Source organism: Mauremys reevesii, unplaced genomic scaffold, assembly GCF_016161935.1.
Source record: "Mauremys reevesii isolate NIE-2019 unplaced genomic scaffold, ASM1616193v1 Contig2, whole genome shotgun sequence".
Classification (NCBI taxonomy): domain Eukaryota; kingdom Metazoa; phylum Chordata; order Testudines; family Geoemydidae; genus Mauremys; species Mauremys reevesii.
In genome coordinates, this window is record NW_024100826.1 from 2,411,661 (window position 1) to 2,422,178 (window position 10,518).

The following is a 10,518-nucleotide window of genomic DNA, read 5'->3' on the forward strand; positions in this document are numbered from 1 at the left end:
AGGCCATATGTGTGCCTCATATATTAGGTACATGAAGGCTCCTTGAAGTATGTTAGCAGATATGCTTGCATTCATCTTAATGTTCAGGTTCAGGGTGAAAAAGTGAATCCAATTCTCTTTAATTTAGGTCTATTCAATTTCTGATTACCATGGATTTTCACACCAGACAATACCCAAAGTTACATGAAGTAAACAGAGAAAATAATAAACTCAGCCCAAGGATTTTTCTTTATTATCTCACCAACATTTTTGCTGCACTGACACCTGTCAAGAAACTGTTACTCGGTCTAATAACCTTTTCAGGGCATCCTTCACCTCCTTGTTCCTCAGGCTGTAGATAAGAGGATTCAGCATGGGGATCACCACTGCGTAGAACACTGAGATCACTTTGTCCCAGTCCAGCGAGTAACTGGAAATTGGCCTGACATACATAAAGACTATGGTGCCATAGAATATCATGACAGCTGTCAGGTGGGAGGCACAGGTGGAGAAGGCTTTGCGTCTGCCCCCAGTGGAGCGGATCCTCAGGATGGTGGAGATGATATAGATATAGGAGACCAGAATCTCCAATGAGGTGATGATGCCGTGAAATGTACCAAAGGTGTAAAGCACTATCTCATTGCTGTAGGTATCAGAGCAGGAGAGCTGTATCAGTGGGGGGATGTCACAGAAATAATGACTTGATGACATTAGAGCTGCAGAAGGACAGTCAAAAGGTGGAAATAGTTTGTGCCAGTGCATGAACAAAGCCAATGAGATACGAGCCAGCCACCAGCTGGGCACAGACTCTGCGGGACATGATGACCATATAAAGTAGTGGGTTACAGATGGCCACGTAACGGTCATAAGCCATCACTGCCAACAGGAGGCATTCAACACTCGCTGTGAGCACAAAATAGAACAGCTGTGCAATGCACCCACCAAATGAAATGGCTCTCCTCTCAGTTAGGAAATCCACCAGCATCTTGGGGGTGATGGTTGAGGAGTAGCAGAAATCCACAAAATCGAAATTACTGAGGAAATAGTACATCCGGGTGTGGAGCCGGGGGTCGACCCTGATCAACATGATCATCCCGAGGTTTCCCACCAGGGTGATCAGCTACATCACTAAGAAGAGCAGAAAGCAGATGGCCTTCATCTCTGGACTTTCTGTTAGTCCTGAGAGAACAAACTCGGTCACCAGGGTGTGATTTCCCCCAGCCATTTTGTCTGCACAGGTGTTATCTGCTGATTGACTCTTCCTGATTGACCAAAGAGAGAACTGATGAGCCCCAATTTATCTTCTAGATAACCAAGGTACTTATATAGTCCTCATTACCATAGCACCTAACCGCCTAAAAATATTTAATGAATTTGTCCTCACAACAACCCTATGAGGTAGGGCAGATGGGAAACTGAGGCATGGAGCAGCTAAATGACATGTCCAAGGTCACACATACAGACTGTAGCAGGGATGGGACTTGCTTCCTGGTCTCTTACGGCTCAAGATAGTACCTGAACCACTGGACCATTCTCACCCTCACTGTGCCCAACTCAGCAATTCAGACTTGCTGGGAAAGATGCACTAAGCATCATCCCTACAGCTCACTGTGCATCCCTGCCTCTCCACCCCAATGCAGCTGCAGTTGGATGTGTCCATCTGTGAGCAATGTGATCCAAATGTTCATGAAGGGCAAGGGCCATCTTCTTCCTGAAATAGAAAATCTCAGCATTAACTCAAGGAACTTCACGGGTTTTCACCTTCCCCTGCAGCATGAGGCATGGATCATGTGCTGGGATCACCTGGGCCTGGCTCATCCAATCAGTTCCCTGCCATTTCAGGAGCCTTGGGTATTGATGGCACCTTGGTCTCTCCTGTTCTCTCTGTGGCACCACATTAGTCTCCTGAGGACTGAAATGCTTTAGTCTAACTAAAGTCTTTGGGCTTTATATAGTAATATTTGGGTAAAAATTAAGGGCCTGCAAAGGTCCCTTCTGGCTTTAAAGTCAATGAAACTATGAATCTCAGGTATCACTTTTAGCCATTCAGAACTCCAACAGGAAAAAGCGAGTGGCTTCTTTGCTATAATAACACGATGGCAGGAGGTTAATATTTTGGCCAAACCAGCAGTAGAACTCAACCCCCAGCAGAGGGTGAGGTATGAAAACTCCTTCTTCTTGGCCTGATCCAAAGGCCATTGAAGTCAAGGGGTGACTTTCCATTGATTTCACTGTACACTGGATTGGCACAATGGTCATTTTCTGATGAGAAATTAAATAGATCATGATTTACTACATGAAACACCCTTGGGTTGTAGGTAGCAAAAGCCTCCATGATTCTGACTGGGGGAGAATCACAAGTGAAGTAGGAATTATTGAAATTAAGAACATCTGCCCTTTCTGGGAAATTAAAAGCCAAAAAAGGCAAATAGCTTATAGGAACTTGTGTCCACAACCCTTTCTGCGTCCTCCAGCAGGGCACATTTGAAACAGACAAAAGCATTAAATGTAACATAGAATTAAACATGGAACTCATTGCCACACAAGGGAAATAATATAGTAATTTATGATTAGCAAATATAGTTACATTAATTACAAGGTTTACCAATCCTAGTTTTTCAGGGTATAATGTGAGCACCCTCTAGTATCCAGATGAAATTCCCCACCAGAGGGCTAAATTTTGCAGCCTGGATGCTGATGAGCACTTGAACTCACATAAGCGGCCCCACTAAGTCAATGAGGCAGGATTTGTATGATCAAGTGTACAAACTAGACTATAATACAAACCATTTCACATTTAAAACTATTATGGAGCTGTAACATGTTTTTCAGTTGGAGAAGAAAATCTATACTTTTGTCACATCTCTCTTTCAAGATATTTGATATATATCAAGCTACGCTCTTCTCTTTCTCTCTCCAGCTTTCCTAGAATCTTAGAAATTGGACCTACAGCATTAAGGCACTTAAGGTCACATTTTCAAAGGTATTAGGTGCTGGAAGATTCAGATAGGCACCAAGTAGGATTTTCAAAAATGCCTATGCAGCTAAGATACCTAACTTCCAAAGATTTCAAAAGGAGTTAGACACCTAAAAGCTTTTGAAAATTCCATTAGACACCTAACTGAATCTTCAGTCAGCACTGCATCATCATTCAGCACTGGTGAAGCCACATCTGGAGTATTACGTCCAGTTTTGGGGCCCCCCACTACAGAAAGGATGTGGACAAATTGGAGAGAGTCTAACGGAGGGCAACGAAAATTATCAGGGGGCTGGGGTACATGACTTACAAGCAGGGCCAGCTCCAGCATTTTTGCTGCCTCAAGCGGCGGGAAAAAAAAAAGCCGCGATCAGCGGCACTTCGGCAGCAGCTCTACCACCACCGCTCCATTCTTTGGCGGCAACGTGGCAGCAGGTCTTTCCCTCCAAGACGGACTGAGGGACCCGCAGCCCAATTACCGCCGAAGAGCCGGACATGCCGCCCCTTGCCGTTGGCCACCCCAAGCACCTGCTTGCCGCATTGGCGCCTGGAGCCAGCCCTGCTTACGAGGAGAGGCTGAGGGAACTGGGCTTGCTTAGTCTGCAGAAGAGAAGAGTGAGAGGGGATTTGATAGCAGCCTTTAACTACCTGAAGTGGGGTTCCAAAGAGAATGGAGCTTGGCTGCTCTCAGTGGTGGCAGATGACAGAACAAGGAGAAATGGTCTCAAGTTATAGTAAGGGAGGTCTAAGTTGGATATTAGGAAACACTATTTCAATAGGATGGTGGTGAAACACTGCAATGGGTTCCCTAGGAAGGTGGTAGAATCTCCTTCCTTGGAGGTTTTTAAGAACCGGCTTGACAAAGCCCTGGCTTGCATGATTTAGTTGGTGTTGGTTCTGCTTTGATCAGGGGGTTGGACTAGATGAGGTCTCTCTCAAACCTAATCTTCTACGATTCTATGATTCAGTCACTTACGTATCTTCAAAAAGGGAAAAAGCAGGGGCCAGAGAACTATAGACCAGTCAGCCTCACCTCGATAGCTGGGAAGCTACTAGAGCAATGTATAAAACAGTCAGTTTGTGAATACCTGGAGGATGAAGGGGTAACCACTAGCAGCCCACATGGATTTACTAAAAACAAATAATGCCAAAGCAGCTTGATTTCCTTCTTTGCCAGGGTAACTGGTTTGGTGGATGGGGGGAATTTGGTGAACATAATAGATCTGGATTTTAGAAAGGCTTTTGACATAGTCCCATATGACATTCTGATAAGTAAGCTGGAGAAATGCGGGCTCAGTAAAACTATCATTCAGTGGATACATAATTGGTTAAACAACCACAAGAATAGCTGTTAATGGAATGATGTTGGACTGGAAGGAGATCTCCAGTGGGGTTCAGCAAGGATCTGTTCTCTGTCCAGTGTTATTTAACATCTTTATTAATGGTACAAATGTAGGAATAGAGCATATTGAACAAATCTGCAGATGACACAAAGCTGGGGGAGTGTTTGCAAACACTTTGGAGGATAGAGCTAAAATATAAAGAGATTCAAAGGGATAAATTGGAGAACTGTGCTATAGAAAACAAAATGAAATTCAACAAAGACAAATGTATGGTGCTACACTTAGGGAAGAAAAAACAAATGCACAGGTATAGAAAGAGGGAAAACCGGCTTGGCAGCAGCACAGCTGAGAAGGATCTGGGAGTTATGGTGAATCACAACCTCAACATGAGTCAGCAATGTGATGCTGTTGCAAAAAAAAAAAGGAAATGGAATTTTGGGTTGCATTAGCAGAAGTATAGCATGCAAGTCACGGGAAGTGATAGTACTGCTCTACTCAGCACTGGTTAGAACTCAGCTGGAGTACTGTGTCCAATTTTGGTCACCAGTGTATAGAAAGGATGTAGAAAAACTGGAAAGGTTCCAGAGGCGAGCAACAAGTGATCAAAGGGATGGAATACAAGCCATTTGAGGAAAGGCGGAAGGGACTGGGTATGTTTAGTTTGGAAAAGAGGAGATTAAGTGGGGACATGATAGGGCCTTCAAATACTTGAAATGCTGCCATAAAAAATATGGAGAAAAGTTATTCTCTCTTGCTACAGAGGGCAGGACAAGAGGCAATGGGTTCAAACTACAGCATAGCAGATTTAGATTAAATCTCAGGAACAGACTGCCTAGGGGAGCTTGTGGAAGCTCCTTCACTGGAGGTTTTCAAAAGGAGGCTGGATAGCCATCTGTCTTGGATGGTTTTGACACAACTAATGCTGCATCTTGTTAGGGGATTAGACCAGATGACCCATGCGGTCCCTTCTAGCCCTATGGTTCTTTGATTCTATGAAAATCTGACCCTTTGTCCATCTCCAACCAGAAAAGCATTTTCGATTTCACTAGTTGTCAGTTAACCTGGTTGACTAAACAAACTGTCTTTAATGAACTTACCATCAACCGCTTGCCATCTAGTCAGCAGGCTGGAAGGTACTTGCCTTTTCTAAAATGTCCAAACAAATTAATGACACTCCTGTGCCAAGAATCCAGATTCTTTATCTGATGTTGCTACTGGGCAGAGAATCACACCTAGCTGCACAGGTTGCAATAATTTAACATGATTCTAAGCTAAAATTCAAGACGGCATCACCATATCCCCTGGTTGTCAATAATACTTGCTTAGATGATGCAAGACACTTATGTAGATACAGAAACTTTGGGACCTCAAACTTCCCCTAGATTCTTCCTTGCCGAAACGTCCTACAGAACTAAGCAATTAGTTTTTGGGGTAGCCATTTCATTGCAATCCCTTTGTATTGATCTCAGGTCCAACATCCACCAGCTTTCCTCATCTCCGATTCTTCACTGCAGAAGTTCTTAAATGTGTTCATTGTGGGGAGCCAATCTTAATTAATTGTCTCATGGGCACTTCCCCTCCCATCGAATAACATTCCTGCAGTGGCTACAGCAATTGCCTGTGTGGAAAAACAACATTAGTAAAGTATCTTAAGTATTTTTAACTGAGTTTTAATGCAATGTAGTAGCTGGAAACAAGGGGGACCTGCACCATGTCAGCAGTCTGAGCCCTGCAGATAACTCGTTGTTAAGGCTAAGATTTTGTCATGGTTATTTTTAGTAAAAGTCATGGAGAGGTCACAGGCAATAAACAAAAATTCACAGAAGCCATGACCTGTTTGTGACTTTTGCTGCTGAAGCTCCATGGATTCCCCTGCTGGGAGCTGTGGGGCCAGTTCCTCCTCTGCCTGTGGCAGCTGGGAACTGCAGGGTGAACATATTTCCCAAAGAGAAAACAGGACACCCCCAGCCGCTTGCCTGAGGTTTTCTCTCCCCCACCACTCTTGCAAGTCTGTCGCCCGTCACTGGAACCCCAAGGAGAATCCTTTCAGGAGTCTGTCATCTGTCACTGGAACATTGCAGGGGGCCCCCTGTTGCTGATGTCGCCTGTTGCTGGAACCCTGCCAGGGCCCTGCTGGCTGCCAGCTCCAGAGTCCTGCAGCCACTGGGGCTGGAGCAGAGAATGTCACAGAGGTCTCTGGAAGTCAAAAATTCCATGACTTCCATGACCTCTGTGACATAAACGTAGCCTTATTGTTCAAAGAGAGGGCAGCATCCATTTCCTCTGAAAAACACAATCACCAAATTTACCTTGCAGGAGGAAGATGGTTTCTTGTTCCCACAGGAAACAGAAGTTGCCATCCTGCTTCAACTCCAGAATTAGCAATGGTTTATCTTAAAGAGACAAGGTGGGTGAGGTAATATATTTTATTGGTCCAACTTTCGAGCTCCACAGAGCATTTCTTCAGGGCTTGGAAAGGTGCTCAGAGCTTCACAGAGCTAAATACAAGGTAAAACAGATTGTTTAGCATAAGTCATGTACACATATTCTAAAGGACCATTCAAGGTAAAGTGGCCCATTAATACCCTTGCAGTCACAGGACAAAAAAAGGCTGTTGTAAAAAGCCATAAATCCTGTGTCTTTATTAAGACCATGATTTTTGGTGTCTAGCAAAGTTATGAATTTAAGTTCCCAGGCTCATCTTTCCTTTGAGGAAAGGATTGAGAGGTCAGATATGGAGTGATCGTTTTGTGAAAAGTGTTTGACCTGGGACCAACATAGCTATAACACAGCAAACAATGGGTTAATCTTGTCCAGTATTATTACATCTGCTTTACTGGATCAGACCATAGGTCCACCTACTGTAGCTTGGCAATGGTCAGAGAAATGGAAAAGCTCCCATAATTCATCTGCTCAGACATACAGTGGTGTACTCTATATGGTACAGTAGAAGAAACAAATAGGACCTTGCAGTACAATAGTAGCATAGCTGACTCTAGATCAGACGGTTGTATATTCAAATCACATTGGTGGGTCAATTCTTCTTTAATCTAGCAGAGAGATGCATAATGAAAGCCAAATGCTGGAAGTTGAATCTAGACTAGTTGAGATTGGAAATAAGGTGCTAACTTTTAACAATGAGGGTAATTGACCACTGAAACAGCTTATCTCAGGATATAGTAAATGCTCTATCACTTGGCATCTTTAAATAAAGATTGGATATTTTTTCAAGAAGATACAATCTTGTTCAATCACAAGTTGCAGGGCTTGATGCAGAAATATGTAGGCAAAATTATCTCAGCTGCATAACGCAGGAGGTCAGCACAGATAATCATGTGGTCCCTTCTGGTCTTAAAGTCTATGAGTCTAGGAATTCCTTCTCATCCCCAGCTGACCATCAATTTGTGAGGTGTGAGAATTTTAAAATTCTTTGTCACAGGCTGTCTGGCTGGTGCTTTAAGAATCATTGGGCTCAGCCATACCTGTGCCAGATTAGCGACTCCCTCTTCCCCAAAACTAGTCCTGATCAGATGAGTAATTTATTTAAAAGGCTGAAGAGAGATCAGCAGAGGGAGAGCTGGAGAAAGGGGCCTCAGTTCTCAGGAAAGCTGTGAGAGGAAGGGTGTCTTTTGTGGAAGGCCTAGGAAGAGAGAAGGCAGACATCAGAGAGAGGAGAAAGCTGTCTTGCCTGTACAGCCTCAGAAGGAGGGTTATGGGCCCCTAAAGCCAGGGCTGGAAACTAGCTACTGGTGACCTGGTGGAACATGACCCTAAACACAGCCCAGGTCCTATGGCCAGCCCACAACATTTTGGCACCTGAGGCAGGGAGCTCAAATGATGCCCCCATGCCCTCTCGCTTGGGCCAAAACTTTGAAAGGTCTCAATTCTGCCTTCTTCCTGTTCTACTCCTCTCATGGTACTGCTCTGCTACCTACCCCAATTAAGGAGAACTAACAACTTAAAATGCCTTGTTCAAAAATTTTAAGTAACACTTAACTTTCAAACACCTGAATAGCAAATGTAACTTTTCTTGTCTGCATAGTAAACATTGGCATTTTTAACTGTTTGAATAATCAAAGTGGTGCTTTCTGTGCCTTCTTGGTTGCAAAGATTTGAACTGCTTCCTGGAGGTCTACAGTCTGGACCAGCTCATGCTCTACTGAGATGGTTGCAAGACTGACCAGCCTCTCCTGTGTCATTGTGGAGAGTAGATGTGTTTTTATTAACTTCAGCTTGGAGAAGCTATGTTCTCCACTGGCAACTGTTACAGGAAGTGTTAGAAGTATGCACAGAGCAACAAAAGCTTTGGAAAGAGGGTGGTCATCTTATTTGTGCACATATATTCCAGAACAGTCTTTGGAGTTGATCCTGCTGAAATGTATCTTGAAAGGGCTTTCAGTTTCTGCATGTGATCATGTGTCACCACTGTCTCTAGTGTCCTGCATTGCTGGTGTAGGTCTTCTTCAGGTATAGTGAGGAGTTTTGGAATATCATACAACATCCCAGATATTCTGCTGTTCCTTGAGCTGCATGAAATGTTCTTCAACTGACTGTATTGCACAATCTAGCACCTGGTTAAAGAATTCAACTTTGAATTGTTGTTTGGGGTCTCTTATGGGATTATCCCATGCCTCATAATCAAAATGTCTTCTTCTTCAGTGACTCTTGTATTCTTGAATGGGTGGGAAAATAGCTTCAGTGTGAAGTTCCTCTGCCAACTTCTGTGCACTCTTCAGAATGTTTTGAAATCCCTCATCTGACTGGTAAGATGGTAGGTATGACTTTGCTTTGTCCAGTTGTTCCATTGCTCCAGATATATCATGGTCAACACCTTGGAGTCTCTTGCTTACAACATTTATTTCAAACAGTATGTCATGCCACAACACTAAGCCACACAAAAATGTGAAGTTATGTATGTTTCTGGTGATTCCATTTCCCTCTGCCACTGTTCTCCCACAAACAGTTCCTGTCATAGCATTATCCTCCATAATGGCAACTATGGCATCATCTATCTTCCCAATTTGGCTTTATCACCTCCTCTCGACTTTACCACCATGTGGCACTCAGTGGTTTCAGTATCAGAGAGGATGTTCCCAAATGTTGCTTCAAAATTTGAATTATATTAAAAAATTCAGCAGCCTCACTGGAAGCTGACACTGCATCACTGACCACCAAGTTCAATGAATGAGAACTGCATGGGACAAAAAAAGCTCAAGGGTTTAACTCTTGGATCTGTGTCTGCACTCCTCTATTCTTTCCTTTCATATTGGCACTATTATCGTACCCCTGACCTCTCATGTCAGCTATCAGTAGTCCCATATCTTCCAGCTTTTTAAGAAGCACATTTGTCATACGAGCTCTTGTAGTATCATCAATGCCAATACATTCTAGAAAATGCTCTCCGACAGTCACCATTGCAGGGACATTTTCACTAGGTTTTGTTGTTGCTACAAAATGCACCATTAAAGTCATTAAAAACATGGCTGATGTCAGATGTACAGTCCAGAATAACAGAGTAATATCTTGCTGACTTCAAATCTGCCACAATCTTGTACTTGACTTTTGTTGCCAGTAACTGTGTGATCTCATTTTGAATTGTTTTTCCAAGGTAGTGGTGTGTGTACATTTCTTGGTGGTGACTCTTCTTAGATGCTCCTGGAGTACAGCATCAAACTCAGCCATCAGCGCCACAATTGTTTGGCACATACAGCTGATCTGAAGTGCCACACAGTGCTAGGTTTTCGGTAGCAGTCTTTCTCACAATGGCAATGAGCCTTTTCAGAACATTTTGCCAGTAAAGATACTGATACAATCTTCTCTTGATGCTGATCATCTATGGTGGCCTTTAATCTTAGTCTCATCTCAAGCTCTTTCCACCTATGGAATGCTCTCTGGTGATTTGCTGCCTTCTCACGGCATGCCAAATTTCTTGCCAGATTTTTCCAGTCCTTTGTTCCTGTAGAACCCAGTGTGGCTGGAGCATTAGACTGGAAGAGTTTGCAACAAAAACAGTATGCAGCATTCTGGGTTTTTGAGTATCATAGAATCATAGAATCATAGAACTTAAGATCAGAAGGGACCATTATGATCATCTAGTCTGACCTTCTGCAAAATGCAGGCCACAAAAGCTGACCCACCCACTCTTGAAATAATTCTCTCCCTTGACTCAGCTGTTGCAGTCCCCAAATCCTGGTTTAAAGACTTCAAGTAGCAGGTAAT

General features: G+C 43.4%; 1 pseudogene; it reads right to left on the bottom strand.

The window, feature by feature from the left end:
* Positions 1-267: 267 nt before the first annotated feature.
* On the bottom strand, positions 268-1,204 carry LOC120393441 (annotated as a pseudogene).
* Between the last annotated feature and the right edge of the window lie 9,314 nt (positions 1,205-10,518).